The 24,402-nt window shown below is 37.9% G+C and overlaps 1 pseudogene; it reads left to right on the forward strand.

Annotated features, from left to right (window-relative positions):
- The first annotated feature begins 21,296 nt into the window (after window positions 1-21,296).
- LOC111536550 overlaps window positions 21,297-24,402 on the forward strand; it is a 28,561-nt pseudogene continuing 25,455 nt past the window's right edge.

Below are 24,402 nucleotides of genomic sequence, written 5' to 3' on the forward strand. Positions count from 1 at the left end.
AAATGTAAATATAGTAGATATGGTCCCTGTCCTCATGGAGATCATAATTTTTAGATTTTATAGTGGTCAATAAGAGACAGATCTAAGAAATTTAATCAGCAGAGAAAAAATGAAATCTTTTTTCAGCACAACTTCCACCCTCACTCCCAAATAATTTTAGAGGTAAATATATAGGTAAAAGTAGAGGCTACAGAAAAAAAAAAAAAATAAGAAAAATAAAAAGAATAAGAGTACTTAGTTGAGTTAAGAGCCCATGCCAGCAATAAAGAAAAGTTCTTGATTATAGCCATTGGAGCAGTGCCCTATGCATTGTTGCTTTAATTCTTCTCTGGCATTGAATCTGTAAATGGTCCTGCTCATGGACTCTCTTGCTACAACAACACTGAGCATTCCCTCCCAATGAAGTTCTTGCCAGGCTGTTGTCAACTTTGACTCCCAGAACTTAAGCTCAATAGGATGTTTGTCACCTACACCGGATTTGCAGTTGTACAACCAAGAAGGCAATTACTCAAGAAACTCTTTGAAGGAAGGAAAAAAAGACTGAGGACTTTCCATGGTACTCTAGCTATCCAGATTAATTTGGGTCTGGGTTTAAAATACCATCTAAATTGTGCATTATGCTCTGGGGTTCACTAACACTTTTCTCAAGCTTCAAAGACTGCCATCTCACTCTAACCTTATGTGACTAGTTGTGACTAACAATGCTTAGTGTCTCAATATGTTAGGGCATTTACGTCTCCTTCTAAGTGTTTAATCTCAGGGCCCCTAAAGAGTTCACAAAGCAAGGGGTAGTAAAACGGGGTGAGGAAATTATGTTAAGAAAGCTCATATATTAAAATAAAGTTTATTTAAATAAAGACTAACCAAACTGTTTAGAACATGAGACTTTCTTGTTGATTGCTCTTTCTATTTATTGGAAGGTTAAAGAAAGTATTTTGTGTCGAGATATTTTTCACAATGACAGGTCTTTAACCTCCCCTAATAATAAATCTAATAGAGTAAATATCCAATGATCTCAATTTTGTGTTTGAAGTCTTGGATAATAATCGCTAATACAAATATCAGCTATTGGCCACGGTGCCAAGTGGTTATGCAATTATGTCATTCAAACCTCACAACGAAACAATAAGGCAGATACTATTATTAGCTACATTTTACAAGTGGCTCAGAGGGTGTATGAAACAGGTCTAAGGCCATATAGCTAGTCAGTGGCAGAACTGGAACTTGAATCTAGATACAAAAGAAGATGATTTATATAGCAGACAGATGATAGAGATCTAACATGTAATAACTGATATTTTTGAAATATGGAGCAGAAATTACCCCCAAATTGAAAGACATAACAAAAGCAAACTTTTCAGAAATAAAGGAAACTTAACCTTATAGATCAAAAGGGTACTTGGAAAAATTGTTAGAAAATGCTTAAGAACAAGATATATTCTTTTTTTAAAAAGAAATTACACTTCTGGGATATGTGTGCAGAACGTGCAGGTTTGTTACATTGGTATGTATGTGCCATGATAGTTTGTTACATCCATTAACCCATCATCTACATTAGGTATTTCTCCTAATGCTATCCCTTCCCTGGCCCCCTACCCCCAACAGGCCCCGGTATGTGATGTTCCCCTCCCCGTGTCCACGTGTTTCATTAAGAACAAGATATATTCTTATAAAATCTTTGAACGTCAAGGACAAAGAAACAATTATTTCAACAAAGGAAGTAGATGACTTACAAAATGAAACCCCATGGCTGGTCTCAAAAATCTCATTGAGAATGGATTTAAGAAAACAGTAGAACAAATCAGTATAAAATGCTGTAGCCCAATAATTCTGTATCCATCTAGAATGATGTTTATTTTAAAGGTCAAGAAAACATTCTCAAATGTGTAACAGCTCAAGGGTTTTAGCATCTATACATGCTTCTTGAAAAATCTTGAAAAAAGTGGTCTCTGTTAATATCAAGTTATGCTTTACAAGAGAAACAACATTTGAGGTACTTTCCTGAGACTTAGTTTGTAGTACACCAGAAAAATTGTCCTTGACAAATAGATTTTTGTAGCAATTCTAGTATTAGATATTTCTCTAAGTTAAAATGAAATTCTTTTAAAATGCAAATACTTATGGGAAAGCTAACATATTAAAGCATTTCAGTCATTGACCACACCTTAATGAATACATTTAATTGACCACTTTCTTCCTCCTAACGGGTAAGCTGAGGTCAGGTGAACCTGCTGCTTAAGAAATTTGATGTGATGGGAAGAATATTTTGGAAGGAAGGTAGGTGAAGAAGCCTGAGTGGGATACAAAGCAAAGCCAGAAAGCATTTGTGTGCCCTTAAGACAAAATGACTACTTTTAAGTTTTGTTTAAGATATGTTTAGCACAAGTTAAATGTAGAAAATTGAACAATGTCTGGAATGAGTCCAAAACATACAGTGAAAATATTTTAAATATGAATCCTTGATATTGTTATCCTCTCATTTTCTTTTATATATTTCTTCAAAACATACTATTCAGAAACAAAGTCATGTGGACTAAGTGTTCCAAAGTTTTATTTAAAATTACCCTTCTTAATTCAGCAAATGAGAGCTATACTCAGGTTGAACTATAATAATGGATATTAAGAATCATCAACAAAGAAAACATATCTAGTGTATATTTCATACCAACAGTAACAGCTTATTCCTTGCTAGCTAAGGCACAAAGTAATTTTATTATGGCTTTTTAGCTCTTGAAGAAATTAACTACAACAGTATGTGGGCATCCATGTCTGTCACACACTTAATATTACAACAAATATATGAAAGGGTGACCCTGACTCATAATATTTAAACTTTAGTACTTAAACAATTGAGTGCATTCTAATGAATATGTAAAATAGAATTTTCACTTTGAGTGCTATGGAGTTGTATGACTCCCAACAGCTTAGAAAGGGCAAAAAAAGAACATAGGTTAAGGAACCCAGAATTTAAATGATACCATGCTACATACTCAGCACCAGGTCACATAATAATGTTCAGAAGGCTCAGAATTATGTATAGATAATATCAGAGTCAGCTCTAGCAGGAAATGTAGTTATACCACATTGCAAGAAAACACATTCTCTGTAGGGGAAAAAAAGCCACTGTAATATTTGTGAAGGGACAAAAACAAAATCCTAACTAGCATTCTACCACTATTCCAACAGCTTTCTTTTCCAGGTACTTTTATACAAGATGTGATACAATATAGTGGTTAATAGCATGGATTCTAGAATCTGATTGTCTGGGTTCAAATTCCACCTCTGCCAATTAGTAGCTGCTTGACATAAGGCAAATTGCTTAACTTCCCTTTGCCTCAGTGTTCTTATCTGTGAAAGTGAGAATAATTTGAATGCCAATGTCTTGTTGTTATTACAATGATTGAATAAGTAAAAATGTATAAAGCTGTTAGAACAGTGTTTGCCACATAGTAAATACTATGCGATACTGTATGATAGCCATTTATCTATAGAATTAACCTTGAGGTTTCTTAGAAATCATTATTCTCTTGAAGCTTAAGTACCAATGATTTTATCTTGCAGTCCACATTTTTTAAAGCTGCCATTAATCCACCAATAACATCTATGCTTTCTAGGTAATATGAGACTTATCATGACTTCTGAAATCAAAAAATTAATCATTATACAATTAACTAAATTAGCCATGAAAAGTGGATAATGACACCAAACCTTCATTAACGACACCATTTGACTTTAGTGACAAAGGATACCAAAGCTTCGTTAGTGACATTGATTTGGGTGTCAAATGATATCAAAACCTCATTAACGATAGTTATAAAGAAAAGGCAGAAGTGAGGATCTCATTTTCAACATCCTGAAAAAGACACCTAAAATCATGTTTGCTGATAGACATTTTACTTCTAAGGACAAATTTTCTTGGGAGTAAAATAAAAAGGAGAAATGCAGATGGTCATATACCACACTTTGGACAAATATCTGCCACAGATTTTTTCAGTCATGTGGGGAAAAATCCAGATGTAGAGTGTTACATGTGATTTGTATTGGACATTAAGGCCATGAAATCTTTTGGGGAGGAGACACCTATACAGTCTTCTTTCATCATCTTTCATCATCTTTCATCTTCCTAAGATTCCTCTACCATCTTTCCCTCTCTTCTTTTACTCTTCCCCACAACTGCTCCTCTTTATCTGTCTGCCCTCCACCTCCCCACATTATTCTGTCTCTATCCTGGATGATCAAAGAAGACTGTATAGGTGGATAAGTGAAAAATAAATATGTTCCAACACCCATTGATTCCATATTTGTACATAGCTGGTTATTAGAATTCTTTCTGGTAATGAACCATGTTTTTATGTCTTTCCCATGTATTATGAAACTAAGGAATAATATAACAAATGCTTATCCTGTGATACTAAACCATTTGTGTGTAAACAAATGCTTATCCTGTGATACTAAACCATAGCTCCTTGGATATAGCTAAGAAAATATTTATTTTTAAAAGAATACAGAAGAACAAAAGAGAGATAGTCCAAGAATCTCTCTAATGTTACGGATCTTGCTTGCAGGGCATAGGACTCCAGGATAATGTGCTTTTCCAAGGCCATTCACAGTGAATTGAATGGGAAAGGAAAGGATAGTTCCCAACTCTATCCACAAGGGGGCAGAAAATACCGACGCAGGGGTTACGTAGCAGCTAGCCAGTCTGCAGGAGGGAGAACATATTTTCCCATTGAGGAGGGTATCCAACTGTCTCTTGGGTAAAGGTCAAACTCCAGAATGATCTTCGTAGTTTGGTAGAAATGCAGATGTCTGTTTTCTACCCGCAGGGGATTTTGATGCAGTAGTCCTTCAGATTTACTCTGAGAAATAATGATAAAATATAAAAACATATAGCATTGTGCTCTTCACTTCAATAGCTTCGTACCTTTTCTCTGGCTGTTGCCAATTTTTATAAGGCTCTTTTCTTCTATATCTGCACCTGTGAAAATCTTTTTCATCCTTCCAGGCTACTCCAAATGTCATCTTCTCTTTGATGTCTTCCCAGAGACATGTTCTCCACTAACAAATTATTGCTCTTGATGCAAGGAATGGAATATGGAGAGTTCTCAGTACCAGGGCAGGGGCATTTCAGGGACACTGTGATGGGACTGCTGGGATTCTGTTGAAAGGTGGGCTGTAATTTTTTTTTTTTTTTTCACTGACGTTCTTAAGTTTTCCAGATGCTTGTTGACTCGAATTAAAATTAGCTCAAGGACTAGTAGCTGACTGAAACACTTGGAAAATGATCCACATCGGGCCTCCAGTCAGGGCAGCTGTTTCCAATTGTTGTGTAAATTGGAGTTACCTAGGGGTATTTTACAACTCCTGCTACCTGGACATCCACCGCCAGACATTCTAATTTAGTTGATGTAGAGTGTAACCTGGGAGTCAATAATTCTAAAACACCCTCAGGAGATTCTAATGTGCATCAAAGTTTGGGAACTACTAAGTTAGAGAAATATCAATATGTCTAAAGCAATTAGCAGAAATATTGTCAGCCATATCAGAGCAGCAGATTTGGGATGGGGAGAAGGGAAAATGAACTGGTTCTCAATAGTCATCTCCACAAAGACAGCTGTAGGGGAGTGGGATTAGTAACACTAAGGGGATATAGATAACTGATTGACCATGGGCAATTGAACGTAAATTGCATAAAAGCAGGTCATTGGCAATGATACCCAGGATGGACTGAAAGGTACTCTACAGATTTTAAGTGGGTAGATTTAAACTTAGGGATCCCAGATGCATCTGATTCCAAGTCCATGTTCCTAAGTTTTCTACCAGTTATCCAATTTACTATTCATCAGAATCCCTGGAAGAATTACTAAAAGCATCATTTCTTGGATTCTCATCCCCTAACAAATGTTTGTGCAGGTTGATATTTAGTAGCAGAAACTGTTAGTACTTTTGTCTTCCAGAATAATGTACTTTGAATTCCAATATATAAAACTGTTACAGGTAGTTAGGCATGAATCGGGCAGGAACAGGCTCTTCCCCTCAACCACTAAATCTGTAATTTAGTGGTTATCACTAATGCAATTATTGCATTGCCTGTCTAAAAGTGATAAATTGGCAGCTGGCACTGGGGAGAGACCATTTCCTGATGGTCCATACCTGTTAACATTAAAGTGTCAAATAGGGCAGACCCCAGGGAGAAGAAACTTCCTGAGCATGCACATTAAGAGACAAGAATGGCAAAGTATAATCTGCTGAGTACACTCCACCGGAACAGGGAAGAAAGCCTCAGATGGGCACGCATGCAACTTCATAAACACACTGCATGTGCTCACTTCCCAAGGATAAGATGGGCTCTGTGCATGCGGGCAGCTCACCCCAAGGGAAGAATCATGCGAAAGAGGCAAGCCAATAAAAGTCCTAGGATCATGATTAAATGGAGCACTTGACCCTCTCTCTCTTCAATGTTCGTGCACTCTCTTGGATCTTTCTTTTCTGTTCTAAGACCTTTTAAATAAACTTTCACTCCTGCTCTAAACCTTATGTCAGTCTCTTTTTCTGCTTTATTCTCCTCAGTCGAATTCTTTCTTCTAAGGAGGCAAGAATTGAAATTGCTGCAGACGTGTAGGGATTTCCGGTGGTAACTGTGGGTAACTTGGATCTCTGCCACTGCTAACATATTTGGTGCACGTGACTTGGATACCTTCCTAGTGGTAAGAGATTTCTATCCCTCATCTTATTTGGCTGGAGTCATCTGACCCCCATGAATGTTTTCTCTCTCTCTCTCTGTCTCTTGCTTTCTCTATATGTGTTCTGAAATGGCTTTGCACACTGGTTGCCAGACCTTCTACCTCGAGGGCAAGTCTGCCTCTTTGTTTTCACTTTGCATGCCACTAGACTTCTTAAACACACATTCCATGTTATTTGCTCACCACAGTTCTATGTGTTTGTGTGGCAGTAAAGGTGTGGGCTCCCTCGTAGATATTCCCTGAGGTTTATATTTGTTTCTGCCAGCTCCAGTGAACTTTAATTCTTCCCTGCTTTTTCTTTCAACTAAAATCATCTCTTTTCCAGGACAGAACCAAGTTGGAACTCTGGCCCTGCCAGTTTTTACAACTCACCATGTGCTTTTCATTGCTGTTATGCCCCAGTGCTAAGTTTTCTGATAGTTTTTGAAAAGCAGGTTGTCCGCCTGCATAGGCCTTCACTCTGGCCCTTTAAGGACTCCACCCCCTTGCTTTTAAGCTAGTAGGGCTTTGGAAAGAGGAGAAATTCCAAACCCAAGCCATAAGACTTTGAGGGTTACTGCTTTGTGTGACTTTTTGTTCCGGAGGGCAAACAAACGTTGATCTCTTGAATCCAAGGGCTGCTGTTTTTGCAAGCATATGAAGGCTTTTCATGAGCATTCATCTTGCTTCCTTCCATTTACTCCTATAGCGTCCATTTCCCTAATTAGTTCCATATCCATTTCAACATGCAGAAAGGCCTTCAAAGTCATATTCTAAGGGAGGGAATTCCAGCCCCTGTGGCAGTTAACAGAGAAACAAGCTTCTAGGAAAAGTGATGATTATCATATTACAAAAATACTTCAAGTGAGGGTTACTATAAGGTCTTGGAGACAAGGCTTGTCCAAGGTCACATATGCAAGAGATCCATAGAACAGAGACAAAAGGCTAGGACGGTGCATGGTAAAGGCTGGTTAAGTATGGAGCCCAGGAACTGTTGTCCCAAGCTGGCAGATTACCATGGGAACAGGGAAAAAAGGATCTCCTCTATTTTCAAGTGGGTAATTGTGGTGAGATGAGACCAAAAGTACATGGTAAGACTGGTTGAGCTTGGAATTCAGGATGATGAGGAATACCCCATCAACAATAATAGGAAGAAAGAGGGGATACCTTCTTTTTCCTTTTCCTTCTTTTGTCTCCTATGTTCTCTCTTCACAGTGGGAGATGGGTAATTGCATCTTCATACTGCAGGACATGGCCCTCAGATGCATTTCCTAAAACTGGGAAAAGTTTAATTTCCCTAAATCTTAAACTGCTTGACTTAAAAATAAACTTGGAGGAAACTGCAAGAGTCTGTCTTAGAATCCAGTACCCCTGTGCAGGAGGTCCTCAGATTAACCTCTTATGTCTTTTGTAACCGAGAGTAGAATAAGCACTACAGGGGTAAGCCTGTTGGGTGGGGCAAATGACATCCCCTCCCTCCAAAATAAAAGATAAAAATTTCTACCAGTCTGATTTCTGGCTTTCCATTCTGTACAAACCAGTTGTAGAAATGGTAAAAATCCCTGTATTCCCTGTCCCTCAATGAGCAACTTCTGATCTCCCTTCTTGAATTTTCCTTTCTCAGAGGTACCTTTGTAGACCCTGAGTCTTGTAAAAATTGCTCGCCACCTCTTTGAAAATACCTCATACACTTGTGGTTATGTCATAACCTTAGTTAAGGCTTATAGAGACAGTAAAAGCCCTTTGGAAAAACTAGCCTCATAACTTGTCTACACAGTCTCTGTACAGAGTTGCTAACCTGTGATAAGTAAAGAATGTTACTTTCTAACAGGCCCGGGTGCCCCAAGTTATCTTGGCACCTCAAGAGGAGAGGAATTTAAACTCATAGGCATTTGAGGGTACAAACCCATGGATGAGCTCAGCTTTTAAAAAGTCTTACCTGAGATTCCTTATGGAACAAAGTTCCATCAAAACAAATTTAAAAAGCCTATGTGAAAAATAATGATTCCTGTTGCGCTTCATGGAAATAGCCAGGCCAAGTATAACAAGACTAAAGTTTATTTTATAAACAAACCAGTCTTACCATTATTTTTCTTTTTTTAACAAAAATAAAGACTGGAGGAGACCAATTATGTTTCAAAAGTTATGGTACACCTGTCGTTAAATTCTAGTCTCATCAGTTGTTTTTAAATTTTTGTCTGCATTTTAGCCTAACCCCACTTATTCCTATGAACCAACCAGTGATCTCTGGCTGCAGCTCAGAAGAAACAAGAGAGATGAGTAATGTAAAAATGTGGATGAATATTCTAATTCTGGGCAATTATCCAAATCGTTCCAGGTGATGGAGGTAAATGGTGTCCCCATAACCCAGAGGTTGCTCTTTTGGGGAAATAAGACCAAAGGACCTAATCAAAGCCAAACCCTATGCACCAAAGTCTTAGCAGGCATAACTATAGCCACCAGTTACCTGGGCGTGTCAGCAGCCTTGGGATTTTTAGACCTGTCCTCACCCCCTTATTTCATTTTGGTCCATGTCTTCTAATCTAATAACCTGGTTTATCTCCTCTCACCTTCAGGCCATTACGCTCCAGATAATCCTCAGTGAGGGATACTATTCCCTCAATAATCAAGAGGCATCCTTTTACAGGAAGAAGGCAAAATCCTGCCCCTGTCTCTCTTGCACCTGGCTGGATACTGCTTTCACCAATGCATGGAGTCACCCTCTTGCCCTGACAGCTAGAGAGACCAAGACCCACAGGACCTCTACGGCCCCTTTGTCTGTGGGAAGCAGTTATGGAAAACTGACCTTCATTCATTCTCGCCTAAAAATTCAGGGGTCTTGGCTCTTGAGGTATAAAAGGTTAAAGGTAGTTAGGAATGAGTCAGACAGGAGAGGGCTCTTCTTCCCACTACCCGCTAGAAATGTCAGGTGTTGGTTCAGCAGTTATTGCATTGCCTCTCTAAAAGTAATAAATTGGCAGCCAGCACCAGGGAGAAACTATTTCCTGATGGTCCACAAATATTAACATTAAAGTGTTAATTAAAGGAAGACCCCAGGGAGAAGAAACTTTCTGGGCATGCACATTAAGAGATGAAAATGGCAAAGCATAATATTCTGGATACACTCTGCTGGAAAAGGGAAGAAATCCTCAGATGGGCATGCATGCAACTTCATAAACACACTGCACATGCTCATTTCACAAGGGTAAGATGGGTTCTGTGCATGCAGGCAGCCCACCCTAAGGGAAGACTCATGGGAAAGAGTTGAGCTAATTAAAGTCCTAGGATCATCGTTAAATGGGGCACTTGACCCTCTCTCTCTTTAACCTTCATGCACCCTCTTGGATTTCTTCCAAGTGAACTTTCCTTTCTTTCCTGTTCTAAAGCCTTTTAAGTAAACTTCCACTTCTGCTAGGAAACTTGCCTTGGTCTCTTTTTATGATATATGCCCTTCAGTCCAATTCTTTCTTCTGAGGAATCAAGAATTGAAGTTGCTGCAGAGGTATATGGATTCACCACCAGTAAATTGGGGTAACTCAGATCTCTGCCACCGCTAACAAAACAAATAAAAGTAGAGCTGACCTTGTTCAAGCAGAAGTTTGGGAATTTAGTTTGAACTCCTTTGTAACGTCTTCACTCAATCCACTCTCTAAGACCAGTTGTTGAGGTTTCTTCTCATTGAAGAGACCTTCTTCGGGAAGTTTGAAATCCACTTCCTGAATCCATACTAAATTTTAAAATACAAATATACTACATTCTAGAAAAAAACCTACATAAATACATGTGCAGTTGTGAATGAGCACTAATTCAGTACTGTAAAATGAAAACATTTTTACAAATAATAAAAGTGTCAGCCAATATGTGAGTAGTTACATCAATTATAGTATTTAAAATAACTGGTATTTACTGAGCACTTAATATTGACCAAGCACTGTACTGAATGCCTTATGTGTATTAGCTCATTTATTCTTCTCAACAATTATATGAATTAGTGTCAAAGCAGAAATTGCACTGGATAAAGTTACACAGGTAAGGAAGACTTTATTCAAGAATATAGCAATAATGAAGGGAGGTCAGAACCCAGTCTGAACTTGACTGTGCTATAAAAAAAAGGTGGGAAAGGTTTTTAAGCACTGAGGATAGCTAGTAGAAAAGTACTGGAGTACTTTGAGGGTGGGTCTTAGGACATCTGTGTTTGTCAGTTGGCTTTATTCTAAGGAAATATAAAATTCTAGTTTTTTTTGAGCCAGGGTCTCGCTTTGTCACCCAGGCTGGAGTGAAGTCACATGATCATAGCTCACATCAGCCTCCAACTCCTGGGCTCAAGCAATCATCCCACCTTAGCCTCTCAAGTAGCTTGGACTACAGATGAGTGATATAGCATTTAGCTAATTTTTTATACACACACACACACACATATATACATATATACACATATATGTATATATACACATATATATATATATACACACACACACTTTTTTTGTAGAGGGGTGTTTCTCCATGTTCCCCTAGCTCTCAAACTTAGGTTCAAGCAATCTACCCACCTTGGCCTCAAATGTTTGGTACATATATATTTAAAATTGTTACATCCTCTAGCTGAATTCACTTTTTTATCATTACATAGTGACTTCATTCATCTGTTCTTGAAGTTTTTGTGTCGAAATGTATTTTGTGTGATACAAGTAAAGCTGCTGCCACTTCTTTTTGGTTTCCATTGGCATGGAATATCATTTTTCATTTCTTTATTTTCAGACTTTCTGTGTCTTTATAAATGAGATATATTTCTTACAGGCAACAGATCAAAGGGTCTTGCTTTTTCATCCATTCAGCCACTCTATTGCTTTTTATTGAAAACTTTAGTTCATTTGCATTTAATGTTATTATTTATACTGACCACTTACTCCTGCTATTTTTATTTGTTTTCTGGTTGTTTTGTGGTTTTATCTTCCCTCTTTACTTATTTTCTGCCTGCCTTCTAGTGAAAGTGATTTTCTCTGGCGGTATGCTTTTATTTCTTTTTACTTTTTGTTCACCCATTTTGTGTTTATTGATTTGAGTTTACCATAATGTTTGCTATTAATATTTTATAACTCATTATTTTAAGCTGATTACAACTTATCACTGTTTTCATAAAAAGCAAGTAAAAACAAAACAAATAAAACCTTCGTCTCCCTGTTGTTAAACTTTTTGTTGTAACTATTTATATCTTATTGTACTGTTTATGTCTTGAAAAGTTGTAGTTATTTTTATTGGTTCATCATTTAGTCTTTCTATTTAAGATAACAGTAGTTTACACACCACAGATGTACTTGTGTAATATTCTGTGTCTTTCTGTTTTCTTAATATTACCAATGAATTTTGGACCTTCAGATAATTTCTTACTGCTCACAACATCCTTTGCTTTCTGGTTGAGCTACTGTCTTTAGCATTTCTTGTGGGACAGTTCTGATGTTGATGAAATCCTTCAGCTTTACTTTGGGAAGTTCTTTATTTCTCCTTCATGTTTTAAATATATTTTCACTGGATAGACTGTTCTAGGGTAAAAGTTTTCTCTCTCAACATTGTGAATATGCCATGCCACTCTCTCATGTCCTGTAAAGTTTCCACTAAATAATCTGCTGCCAGAAATAGTGGAGTGCCATTGTGTGTTATTTGTCTCTCTTCTCTTGTTGCTTTTAGTATCCTTTCTTTATTCTTGATCTTTGGGAGTTTGATTATTATATGCCTTTAGGTAGTCTTCTTTGTCTTAGATCTGCTTTCTGTTCTATAACCTTCTTGTACTAGGATATTGATATCTTTATCTAAGTTTGAGAAGTTCTCTGTTAGTATCCCTTTGAATAAACTTTCTACTCCTATCTCTTTCTCTACAACCCCTTTAAGGCCAATAACTCTTAGGTTTTTTCTTTGGAGACCGTTTTCTAGATTCTGTATGTGTGCTTCATTGTTTTTTATTCTTTTTTTATTTTGTGTCTTCTCACTGTGTTCTCTTTCTTTTTTTTTTTTTTGCTGAATTTTACTTTATTTTAAACACCATTAGCAAGCAAGTAGTATATGCCAGGCATTGGGCCATATAGACACTGAAACAGGCAAAAATAAATTCGAAAAGATGGTCCTTGGCCTTAAAAATCTCATATCTAGTTTGGAGGGTAAACATATAAATAAATAGTTAGAATATTGACAGTTCTATAATAAGAATTTATAAGAATACTGTGCAAACCTAGATGAATAAGCTGTTCATTTTTGACTGTGGGGAGGAAGAAGTGGAGCAAACTTCTCATGGATGACATTCCAGCTGATTCTTTTTTTTTTTTTTTTTTTTTTTTTTTTTGCTTTCTCCATGTTATTTATTCAGGACCAGTCTACAGAGTAGTAGTAGGAAACTTTAAATCGCCAAGCTTAGGTTTTGTTTGCTGTGTATGCCTTCATGGGTACAAGTCAGCTAAGACAACCTTCATTCATTCAACAAATACCGACTTAGACTTTCAAAACCTTCAGCTCTAAGAATTTCAGACCAACTGATTGTTTTAATGTTTATTTTTATCAATATATAAAATTTTACATTTCAGGTAGAATTTTAGAGCTAGAAGGTATTTTAGAGACCTTCTTGACTAATTGTTTCACTTTACAGATGAGGAAGCTGCGAATCAGTGATGTTACCAAGGTCATGCCTGTTTGTGCTGAAGTCCTCTGACTGGTCTCACCCCCATCCCTTCGTGGACTGTGTGACAAGTTCCAGGGAAGGGCAGAGCCCCAAGGAGGAGCTGTGGGACCACTTTGCTAACATATTGGCCCTCTTTGCTACTATGGCAAGTGAAGGCAATTAGAATTAGAGTCAAAATGAGAGACTATTACAGTAATTTGTAGAGCAACTCACACTGCTTCCACTCTTATTACCTTAAATATATTTTCCCTAGGTATTTTCATGATCCTCTTTACTTTCATGTCATTTTTCAAGGGACACCTAAAACTTTAGGCTTTAGACAAAGACGGAAAATTGGATGTGGGCTGATTCTGGGGAGAGAGAGCCATGGAAGGGATAGAAAAGATTGGCTCTATGATAGATGAATGGAAGTTTAACTAGCAGAACTTTTGTAAGCAAACTTTTCCCTATGTTGTTATCATTGTCTTTATTTGCCATATCCCAAAGACATTTTTCCTTAGAATAATGAACTTATTCATGGGTAGGCCATACCAATATTTGTTTCTTCCTTTTGTTTATTATTATTATTATTATTATTATTATTATAATACTTTAAGTTCTAGGGTACATGTGCATAACATGCAGGTTTGTTACATATGTACACTTGTGCCATGTTGGTGTGCTGCACCCATCAACTTGTCAGCACCCATCAACTCGTCATTTACATCAGGTATAACTCCCAGTGCAATCCCTCCCCCCTCCCCCCTCCCCATGATAGGCCCTGGTGTGTGATGTTCCCCTTCCCGAGTCCAAGTGATCTTATTGTTCAGTTCCCACCTATGAGTGAGAACATGCAGTGTTTGGTTTTCTGTTCTTGTGATAGTTTGCCAAGAATGATGGTTTCCAGCTGCATCCATGTCCCTACAAAGGGCACAAACTCATCCATTTTTATGGCTGCATAGTATTCCACGGTGTATATGTGCCACATTTTCTTAATCCAGTCTGTCACTGATGGACATTTGGGTTGATTCCAAGTCTTTGCTATTGTGAATAGTGCCGCAATAAACATACGTGTGCATGTGTCTTTATAGCAGCATGATTTATGATCCTTTGGGTATATACCCAGTAGTGGGATGGCTGGATCATATGGTACATCTAGTTCTAGATCCTTGAGGAATCGCCATACTGTTTTCCATAATGGTTGAACTAGTTTACAATCCCACCAACAGTGTAAAAGTGTTCCTATTTCTCCACATCCTCTCCAGCACCTGTTGTTTCCTGACTTTTTAATGATTGCCATTCTAACTGGTGTGAGATGGTATCTCATTGTGGTTTTGATTTGCATTTCTCTGATGGTGAGTGATGATGAGCATTTTTTCATGTGTCTGTTGGCTGTATGAATGTCTTCTTTTGAGAAATGTCTGTTCATATCCTTTGCCCAGTTTTTGATGGGGTTGTTTGTTTTTTTCTTGTAAATTTGTTTGAGTTCTTTGTAGGTTCTGGATATTAGCCCTTTGTCAGATGAGTAGATTGCACAAATTTTCTCCCATTCTGTAGGTTGCCTGTTCACTCTGATGGTAGTTTCTTTTGCTGTGCAGAAGCTCTTTAGTTTAATGAGATCCCATTTGTCAATTTTGGCTTTTGCTGCCGTTGCTTTTGGTGTTTTAGACATGAAGTCCTTGCCCATGCCTATGTCCTGAATGGTACTACCTAGGTTTTCTTCTAGGGTTTTTATGGTATTAGGTCTAACATTTAAGTCTCTAATCCATCTTGAATTAATTTTCATATATCTCACTGTATTTTCAAATAGCCTGTCTCACTCATTCTTTCTTCTGCTTACTCATTCTTTATTCTGCTGGATTGTTTCTGCTATTAAGATCCTCTGATACATGCTTTATTATTTCAAATTCATTTCTCAACTTCAGATTTTCTGCTTGATTTTTTAAAAAATTATTTTAGTATCTTTGTTAAATATATCTAATAAAATTTTGAGTTCCTTTTCTGTGTTATCTTAAATTTCTTTGATTTTTCTCAACACAGCTATTTTGAATTCTCTGTCCCAAAAGTCACATATTTCTGTTTCTGCAATATTATCTCTTTATTTTGGTCAGTTGACGAGGTCATATTTTCCTGGTCATGTTTTCTTGATGCCTACGATGTTCATCTGTATCTAGGTATTGAAGAGTTAAGTATTTATTGTAGTCTTTGCAGTCTGCACCTGTTTGTATTAATACATGTTCTTCTTGGGAAGACTTTTCAGGTATTCAAAAGGACTTGGGTTTTGTGATCTAAGCCATATCTGCACTGGGGGACACCCCAAGCTGAGTAAAAAGGTGTTTTTTGTAAAGTCTTAGAGGCACCACCTTGATAATCTTTGGTAAGATGCAAATAATTATTTGGATTATCAGGCAGAGTCTTTTGTTCTCTTTCTCCCAAACAAGCAGAGTCTCACCTTCTCTTCTTAGCTACCTAGACCTGGGGACAGAGTAACACTCCTGTGGCCACCACCCCCAGGACTTCATTGTGTCAGACCTGAAGCCAGCACAGCACTGGGTCTCGCCCAAGGCCCATTGTACTATACAAAGTCCCTTGGGCTCTGCAATCAGCACGTGATGATGCCAGCCAGACATTTATCTTTTACTTCAGAATAATGAGATCCCCCCAGGCCCTGGAGGAACCCAGTGTTGTGATCAGCGTCCAGGGACTAGAGTTAAAAACCTTAGAAATCTACCTGGTGTTTCATTGTACTGAATCTGCGCAGGTACTTAAACCACAAAACTCAGTACTTCCCATTATTTCCTCTACTTTCCACAGGAAGAGAAACCTCACCCCATGGCCACCACCACCAGTAGCCCACAGGAAGTACTACTAGTCTACTGCCAATATTGCCTTAAAGCCCACAGTCTCTTCAGTCAGCTTGCAGTGAATGCTGCCTGGCCTGGGACTGGCTTTTCAGGACAGTGGGCTCCACTCTGACCTAGGGCAAGTCTATAAATGCCTTCTAAGAAGAAAGGCACTTGGTGTTCTATACCTTTTTGACTGAGCTGGTACCTAAGGTGAAAGACAAAATTCCTTTTACATTTGCCTCTGCTTTGCTGAAGCAGAAGTAGTCTCTTTCCATAGTCATCCCAGTTGGGAATGTGCTGAGTCTCATATGAAGCCAGCAAGTCTCAGAGTCTCACCCAGGACCACAACATACTACCTGGGTGTTGGTACTGGGTTTTCGGGGCTCAAGATCACTTTAGTGAGGAGGTGATGGATCCTTGTAGGACTGGGTTCTTTCTTTCAAGGCAGTGGGTTTCCTTCTGGACCAGGGTGTGTCTAGAAATGTCATCTGGGAGCTAGTGCCTAAAAAGGGGGCCTCATGACTTGACTTTACTGCTGTGACTCATGTCGTATCCAAGATTCAAAGCAAAATCTGTTTACTCTTCTTTCTCTTCTACTCCAGTGGAAGGAAAGGGTCTTTTGAATCCACAAACTGTGCTGCTGGGAATTGGGTGAGGTGTGGCAAAAGCACTCTTTCAGCCACACCCACTTGTGTTGAAGTAGGTCATGTGCTCCCCCAAGTCCACTGGCTCTGAGCCCAGTTTAGCACTAGGACTCTCCTGAGAAGTCTGCTGCCAATAGCATTGGGGCTCATTTGTATGTTATTTGTTGCTTTTCTCTTGTTGCTATTAGAATCTTTTCTTTATCCTTGGCCCTTGGGAGTGTGATTATTAAATGTCTTGGGATCATCTTGTTTGAATTAAATCTGCTGAGTGTTCTAAACCTTCTTGTACTTGAATACTAATATGTTTCTTGAGGTTTGTTAAGTTCTCTGTTATCCTTTTAAATAAGCTTTCTACCCTGATCTCTCTCTCTACCTCCTCTTTAAGGCCAGTAACTCTTATATTTGCCCTTTGGGGCTACTTTCTAAATGTTTTAGGCATGCCTCATTCTTCTTTTTAATTTTTTTCATTTTGTCTCCTCTGACTCTTTATTTTGAAATAGCCTGATTTCAAGCTCGCTATTTTTTCTGCTAGATCAATTCTGCTGTTAAGAGACTCTGATGCATTCTTCAGTGTGTCACTTGAATTTTTCAGCTCCGAATTTCCACTTGATTCTTTTTAATTATTTCAATTTCTTTACTAAATTTATGTAATAGAATTGTGAATTCCTTCTCCATGTTGTCTTAAGTATCTTTGAGTTTCCCCAATATGGCTATTTTTAATTATCTGTCTGGAAGGTCACATATCTTTGTTTCTCCAATACTGGTGCTCGGTTTCCCATTTAGGCCATTTGGTGAGGTTATGTCTTCCTGAATTGTCTTGATACTTGTAGATGTTTGTCTGTGTCTGGACATTGAAGAGTTAGGTATTTATTTTAGTCCTTACAGTCTAGACTCCTTCGTAACTGTCCTTCTTGGGAAGGCTTTCCAAGTATTCAAAGGGACTTGGATGTTGTGAACTAGGTCTTTGTTTGCTGCAGCTATATCTACTTTATGGGGCACCTCAAGCCCAACAACACTGTGGCTCTTAAAGATTCATACAGATACTGCCTTGGTGGTCTTGGGTAAGATCTGGTAGAATTCCTTGGATTAGGAATTCCTTGAATTAGGCAGAAACTATTCTTCTCTTGCCTTAATTTTACTCAAACAAAATGAAGTCTCTCTCTCTCTCTATGCTAAGCTGCCCGCAGGTGGGAGAAGAGTAATATAACCATCTCTGTGGGCATCACCACTGAAACTGAACTGGGTCAGACCCAAAGCCAGCACAACCCTGGGTCTCACCCAAGTACTGCAGTGACCACTGTCTGGCTACCCCCTATCTTCTCTTAAGGCCCTAGGGTTCTACCATCTACAGGTGTTAAAGCTGACCATGCTTGTGCCATTCTTTTAAGCACAGTGGGTTTCCCCCGGCTCTGGGCATGTCTGGAGGTGTCATCCAGGAGTCAGGGCCTGGAGTCTGGAACCTTAGACATCTACCTGTTGGTCTATTCTATTGCAGCTGAACTGGCACTGAAGCCACTAGACAGTCTTTCCCATTTTGCTCTCTCCTCTTCTCAAGCAGAGGATTCTCTCCCCATAGCCACCATCACCCCAGCCTATGGCAAGTTCTGCCTGATTACTGCTGACATTTACTCACCCCCAAGTGCTCTTCAGTCAGTCTGCGGTGAATGCTCCCTGGCCTGTGTCTCTCCCTTTAGGGTAGTGGGTAACTGTCTGGCCTGGGACAGGTCTACAAATGCTGTCCAAGAGCCAGGGTCTGTATTTGGTGACTCAAGGGGCCTGCTCTATTCTCTACTCCACTTGGGTACTGAGTTGGTACCTAAGCTGCAAGACAAAGTCCCATTTACTCATTTCTCTCCTTTCCTCAAGCATAAGAAGTCTCTCCCTTTAGCCACCACAGTTAGGAATGTTCTGGGTAACACCTGAAGCCAGAACAGCTCTATTACCCATGACCTACAGCGAGTGTTGCCTGGCTACCACTGCTGATTATTCAGGGCCTAAGGATACTTTAGTCAGCAGGTCATGAATCCCAGCAGGGTGAGTCTTCCCTTAAAGGTAGCGTGTTCCCTTCTGGCCCACAGTGTGTCCAGAAATACCCTGTGTGAGCTCTAGGGCCTTGGATGGGGGCCTCGGGACTCTGCTTGTCACCTTATCCTACAGTGTCTGAGCTGGTATCCAAGTTAAAAGACAAAGTCCGCTTTACTGTTCTCTCTCTTCTCCTCAAGCAGAGGGGAGGAGTCTCTCCTGTAGCTGTAAGCTGCACTGCCTGGGGTTGGGGTTGCAGGGGGTGACCCAAGCATTCCCTTAGCCATCCTGGCTCCTATCTCACTAGGTCTCATGCACTCCAAGTTCACTGACTCTGAGCCCAGCACAGCACCAGGACTTGCCCAGCATTTGCATTTCGTGTGGTCTAGACTACCTTTCAGACTTATTTAGGACCCCGGGGTACGTTAGCCCTTGACAGCAGAGCTTGCCAGAACTCAGGTTCCAACCGCTGGGATGGGTGATTCCCCTCTGTCTAGGGCTAGTCTATATGCCCCCTCCATGGGTGTCAACTGCATTCTGCCAAATGTTGCTTTCAACTGTGACAGGGCAGCACTGAGCTCCAATGCAAAGTTTCACAATAACTGTGTTCTTTCTTCCCCAAGTACGCAGATTCTCTCTCTGGACCACATGGCCACTGCCATAGGAGGGGTCGAAGGGTGGTGTAGGCTATTTAAGACTGTCTTTCCTACCCTTTGTTTTCCTACGTATTTCTTTAATATGAAGTTAAAGCAGGTACTGTGATTGTTCACCTGATTTTTGGTTCTTATGAAAGAACTTTCTTTGTGTGTGGATAGTTGTTCAATTTGATGTTCCTGTGGTAGAGGAACAATCATTGGAGGCTTCTATTTGGCCATCTTGCTCTGCTCTCTTTCCAAGTTTATTTTTTATTTCTGTTAATTGTTATTTCTGTCTACTGTGTCCATTCTCATTGTGTTTAAGGCAAAGTTTGTTATAGAGTGAGGATATCTCTCTAGGGAAATATTTTGTTGCTCTAAACTACATCTGTGATGGTAAAGTAATATGTATTACTATGTGTATATATAGGTTGGTACACTTCAGTATAGGGCATTTACCTCAATTTTCTCTGCTTATAGCCTACTTGATGGACAAGGTGCTTTTTAAAGCCATAGTTATGGGAGGCTGAGGCAGGAGAATCACTTAAACCCAGGAGGCAGACGTTGCAGTGAGCCGAGATCACGCCATCGTGCTCCAGCCTGGGCCACAAGAGCGAAACTTCGTCTCAAAAAAAAAAAAAAAAAAAAAAAAAGCCGTAGTCTAAGTCAGGGAGAGCCGGCCTGCTGAGTACAAGCTTCTTTTATAACAATACCTCAGTGGTGTTCTTTAGTTTGAAAACCTATGAAGAAAATGAAAATGTGTGTTGAGGATGACTGTAAGATAGTTGTTCTTAAAACTGATTCTGTCCTATCAACCTGGGGATCTTATAAAAGGATTCCTCAGTCTCACATGATTATTGCTAGGATTTTTTTCTTGCTTCAGTATTCTTATTACTGTGACTTAGAGGTTGCATATACAAACTTCAGGCTTCAAGTTGTAAGCAGTGGATATCTATTGACAGGCCTGGGCCATTTCAATATGCCATAGAAAAGCACTGTCCAATAAAAATATAATGAAAACAACATATATAATTTTGTATTTTCTAATAGCATTATTAAACAAATAAAAATAAGCAAGTGAAATACATTCTTAATAATTTTACTTAATCCAACGTAACTGAAATATTATTTTATCTTGAAATTAATAAAATGTACTACTGAGCTATTTTACATTCTTTATTATTCATACTAAGTCTATGAAGTACAGTGTGTATTTTATACTTTCAGCTAATCTCAATTTGGACTAGCTGTATTTCAAAAGCTTAATAGCTACATATGGATACAGGCTACTGTATTAGACAGTGCAGATCTAGAAGACCTGGGTTATGGCTATATGATGTTCCAGTGCTGACTCTGATCCAATTGCTTTAAGTATTTATCTGTATTTCCTTAATGTTAATGATTCCTGCTAAGCTGTAAACATTCTAATGGTGTCTGAAGTAAAAAGAGATCATTCACAGTGTGTGAAAATGGTTACCAGATCATTTAATGCAAAGTGCCACAAAACTTCCTCTAGGATACAATACTTCTTGTATTTACTGTTGTTCATTCTTGTCCAGTATTATGTGGGTTATATAAATAATGCTTCACAATATATATTGAATATACTATAAAAAATTGACTTCTACGTTTGAATCCATATACGGCTAATAACAAACAGAGACTGATGGCAACAGAAGAGTCATTTGTGAGTAGGAGCAGCATCAGGTGAGTTTGCATGGACTAAAAAAACATAGCTCAGGGAGGCATAGAACTGGAGCTATAGATAGAACATATAAGACTACATGCAAGAGAAAGGATATGAGCATATAGACAGAAAGACATCTGTATTAGCATGGATCTACATGCTTAAAACTGGATTCGAAGAAAGACTTGGTAAGTCTAATGTTTTGAATATTTTATTAGACATAAAAATGAATTTCACAGTAATCCCAGTGACATATAAAAATCACGTGTGATAATAAGCAAACAATAATATCAAACTATTTTGCCATCTCAAAAAGCCAATTCAACTATCATAATGTTACTCTTCAGTTATGAAAATTCACTCAAGCAAAATGTTGCCTAATTACGAACAGACCACCATGACTGACCAAAATTTTGAGAGAGAGGGAGGAATCTAAAGATTAAATATAGTCATGTCAAATGGTAATTGACTGAGGGTCTTCTAACTACATCTCAAACAAATATTATTATATGTGAATATTCATTCCAAATTACAAAGAACAGAGAAATTAAAATGAAGAAGACAGGGCAGAGAGAAGATACAGAAAGCTCTGATATTGGGAAAGACTAATAAGAAATTAGATCAAACAGCCAGATAAATATTTACAAAAAATATAAAAATAAATTAAGAAAAAAACTATAGATATTTTAGTTTAAATGCTTTTTACAAGTTTTTAAAATTTCTTTTTAAATTGATACATAGTATTTTACATATTTATGGGGTACACATGAGTATTTGTTACACGTATAGAATGTGTAATGATCAAATCAAGGTATGTGGGGTATTTATCACAGAGATTTGAAAGACTGAGTGGGTGGGAAGAGGGGATAAAGACAGGGTGGTTAGTGGTTACAAACGTACAGTTAGAAGTTCTAAAGTTCCATGGTGACTATGGTTAGCAATAATGTATATTTCATAGTAAGAGAGAATTTGAAATGTTTCCAACACATAGTAACTATAAATACTCATGTTTAAATGCTTTTGATTGCAAGTAACAGAAAACTCAAACTCAAAATTGTTTTAAACAATGAATGAAATGTATTGACAAAATGTAGTTCAAAAAGCCTAGAGGTAAGATTTCAGGCATAATTTTATTAGACCTCTAGCTTAGTTTTTCTGTGATTTTTCTCAGTGCTGCCACTCTCCATGTGTTGCAATTGTTTTCAGGCTGTTCTTTATCATTGTAGCAAAATGGCTACAGCAGTTACAAAATTTATATCACCATGCTACCTCTTTGTAGGAAAGTCCTGTATTTTATTCTGAACCAATCTGAACCAATCATGGTGCCCAGAAAAATACTACACATTTATTATTTTGGGTCAGGATTATTGACTATACATAATTTAATTGGTATTGCAGAGGAAGTGAGATTATGCTAACTGGATTATAGCTCTCAGTGCTCATTCCTATGATGAACATCAATCCGATCCAAATTGCATGGCTGCCGCAATATGAGGGAGGGATGGAACAGATGCTGCGAAGACAAATATCCACTTTATGAAGACTAGGATATATGGTTCTGTATGATAGATCTGAAAATCCAACAAAAGAAGTTTCAGTTAGTCATAATGTGATCTACCTTCAGAAGAAATCTGGCTTTCATTAACTTGCTTAACAGATGCCTGAACCCTTAACAAATAAATAGAAAGTACTGTCATCAGGACAGCCTGGTCTTCAACAGTTTCTCTTTAGTATTTTTATCTGTAGGCACAGATGCTAAAGAAAATCAGATGACCTGAATGTCACACATGGCCTCATGACCCTCTGTCAGATATCGGAGGGAGTCCAGACCCAGGCAAAACGGGTGCATACCACAGCAGGTGACTTCCAGTTACCTTTAAGTCATTAACATATCACGATAATACTGAAAACTCTCCCCTGAGGGAAGACCCCTGACATTTTGTGTACATGTGATGTATAAAGTAGTATGTTTATGAACTATGCCTGTGTTCCTGGAACTCCTCTCCATACATGTCAACATACTTCTCTCACCCTGCATCTTACTCTTTATAACTCCCATTGACTTTATAACTCCCTGCCATTGCCTAGAGAGAAGGTGCCTTTTGAGTGTGAGCTCTACCTCTCCATTCTTTGGCCACTGAATGAAACCTGATTGTTTCTCCAATTGTGTGTTCTTTTTTTGTGGCCAGTATAAAGTAGGGAAAGAACAGAGCTGATGACAATGTTACATTTGGGCTCAATTATTATGAAGACTTTGACAAATGTTGTTTAATACAAACATTTAATCATTACATGTCATATTTTATCATTAATTAAATGCAATAATTCTAAAGCAAAATTTTAATATTTTTGTAGATGAATATAGTTTGTTTATTGAGTCATACCAGTGAAAACCATCTGTTCCATTTTATTTTTTCCCCAATAGTTTTTTATTATGTAAACATATAACGGAGTGTTAATAATTTTCAATTTGAGCCATGTAAAAAGATAATTTGTGTAATTTGAGAGCCTTAATAAACTCTAAAATGTTAATCTTTAATAGATATCATTGAAAATAAAGCCTAGATACTGGATCAGAGTTAATTGATAATATTATTTTTGTGAGGTTTTCTTTTGTTTGAGTGTGTGTATGTGTGTGTGTTGGCCTAGGACAGTGTTGTTCAACAGATATGTAATACAAGTAACATATTAGCCATATTAAAAAGTAAAAAAAAAAAAAAAAAAAGATTATTTTTAAATATATTGTAATAATATATTATAACCCAATATATTTAAAACATTATGTCAACATTAATTAAATAAAAATATTAAGGAGATATTTTGTTCTGTTTTTTTCCACTGGGATTTCAAAGTGTGTGTATGTTATACTTCCAGCACGTATCAATTAATGCCAGCTGCTAACACATTTTAAGTGTTTAATAGCCCCATGTAGCTAGTGGCTCTCATATTTTATAACATAGGTTCAGAATGATTTATGATTGTTCTTTATGTGGCCCAAAGGCTCTGGATGTTGGCCAAAGGTACAATGTATCTTGTACTGTATAGTATTTTTAATACATTGTTAAGCTTTGTCTTTACTTATTTTGTAGATATACTTCACCTAGTTCTGTCCTTGATGCATATTTTGATACAGTTTATTAATTCTGTGTGCTGAGTCTTTGATAATCCTTCTTATTTAATTCTAATTTTACCATCTTGTGCTT

Source organism: Piliocolobus tephrosceles, chromosome 12, assembly GCF_002776525.5.
Source record: "Piliocolobus tephrosceles isolate RC106 chromosome 12, ASM277652v3, whole genome shotgun sequence".
Taxonomy (NCBI): domain Eukaryota; kingdom Metazoa; phylum Chordata; class Mammalia; order Primates; family Cercopithecidae; genus Piliocolobus; species Piliocolobus tephrosceles.